The sequence below is a fragment of the Montipora capricornis genome, chromosome 10, assembly GCF_036669925.1.
Source record: "Montipora capricornis isolate CH-2021 chromosome 10, ASM3666992v2, whole genome shotgun sequence".
NCBI classification, from domain to species: domain Eukaryota; kingdom Metazoa; phylum Cnidaria; class Anthozoa; order Scleractinia; family Acroporidae; genus Montipora; species Montipora capricornis.
This window is the reverse complement of record NC_090892.1, coordinates 8,539,645-8,541,781: the sequence shown is the minus strand read 5'-3', so window position 1 is coordinate 8,541,781 and position 2,137 is coordinate 8,539,645.

Genomic DNA, 2,137 nt, shown 5'->3' with positions numbered 1-2,137 from the left:
CTATAATAATTAAGCCCCTCCGAATATAAGCCCCTCAAAAAGGTCCTTTGAAAAATATAAGCCCCGGGGCTTATTTTCGGAATTTTACGGTATCTCAAAAACGAACTTGGTGACCCCCATTTTTCCAAAAAATTCTCTGGGGCGGATTAGAGCCACCTTAAGATTTTTCAATTGTGAAGGTGGCAATGAATCTTCTCCAGATAATTTTTTTACACTTTGCAGAGATTTTTCTTTTAGCCTGCTAATTACTCTTTAGCAAATAAAAATGGGGGTCACCGAGTTCGCTTTTGAGATATATGCGTTTAAAAACAAGATATAGGGTGTTTTTAGATCGCTCTTCGGTTGCCATGGTAACCGGTTATTACGTCACATTAATGACTGCATCTTGTTAAGTATTTATTGGTGTTTCTAGTGGTATCATAACATTGCCATTAACTCAAACAGTTCGTTAGGTTCAATCCTTCAAAGTAGTACAATTTTTGCATGTTTAAGAACTGGTTTTGAGCCTCTCTAACTAATCCCCCGGGACACAAATACGTTCTTCCTTGATATTTTGCTCTGCATACTAAAGTGAGGGGACCAGAAGAAACGCGTTCCCCTCCACGCTTTTCGACGTTGTTATTTCTCTTGACTATGATGTTTCATGACAGAAACACTTTGCCATCACGATCACGAATGACTTTTAAAATCGGTTTTGTAAAGCCGCTCCGTTGGCTAGATACTATCTAAATTATCGTGCAAATGACCCTATTGCATGTTTAATTTGTAAATGATCTGATTGCTTCATTCAGTTATTAAAAAAAGTCTTTATTATGGCGTCTTAAGATCTTAAGTAAAGATTCGAATTTGAAATATACTGGCATCTCCTGCGAATGGAAAAAATAGTTTGTTCCCGTGAGGTTTTGGAGGGAAAGACACTGGAAAGTAACTTGCAGGGACATACTTTATAAGTAAAAGAGTAGAGGGCACAGACCATGCATCGTGGTCCAAAATTTCATTCGGAAGCTATTCTATGTGGGTTGTATCGTCACTCCTGGATACCATTTCAGCTGTCTCGTTTTCAAAAAGTTGCATGGGTATTTGTATAAGGTGTTGATCTTGTTCAAGATCTTTCGTTCCTTTCCTATATATTGACCGTGTGTGTAAAAAAGCATCTAAGTCTTCTCTGAGAGAAAGTTCTTTACTTTGCTGCTGAATGATGATGCTCGGGACAGAAGGAGAGATTTAGTGTTCTTTTGCAAATCCCGGGCAAAAAGGTTTTCCTCTGCTCCCAACTAAGTGGTTAAAGACATGCTAATCTTACTACGATGCATGGTCTATCCCGCGTAGTAAGCGTTCCTGTTCGACAGAAGAGCTTAGACACGATTTTCCGCAAACTGGCCGCGCGAAAGTTGGGGCAAGAGACTGAGGGAACGCTTACGAGAAGGCCCACCATTTTTGAAAAGCCCGTTCGCCCACGAACGGGAGCTTCTGATTGATGCGGTACAGTCACAATGATTGACAGGTGACAAATTTTCCAGCGAAATGTCTTTGTTAGTTCTAGCGTGACAAAGACAATGGTGGAAGATGTGGAAGGCTTTGAATCGTGTGTTGAAGCTGAGAGAATCGGGTCTCGGCTTTACGATGAAAAGGGAGCAAGAAATGTCAATGCGCCATCTCTTTAACGGTATAGATGTAATGGCCGTTTTGCCAACAGGATTCCGAAAAAGGATTTTTCAGATGTCATGATGTGCGGAGTTCGAAATAAAAGAAAACGAAGAACAGGCTTCTCGAGTATCATCGTGATTTCTCCATTTTAAGTATCATACGCGATCAAGTAAGTGGTTGAGGTAAATTCTATGGCAATGACAGCCTGTGATTTAAATGAAAACCTGGACTGCTTGGACGATATCCATCAAGGGAAATTCAACATTATTTACGCGTCAGCTAAAGCCGCTATGGACAATTAAGCGTTAAACTTTCCACAATTCACCAAAGGCAAAAGATTCGCTATTTAACAAAACTTTAGCAGAGCTTATTGTTGACAAAAAGTTTGGAATTTGCCGAAGTAAGCTTTTTGTTCGCTTGCAAAAGTTACTTAATATTTACGCAGGATGAATTAATAAAACGCTTGCGAACTATCGGAATCCATATAGGA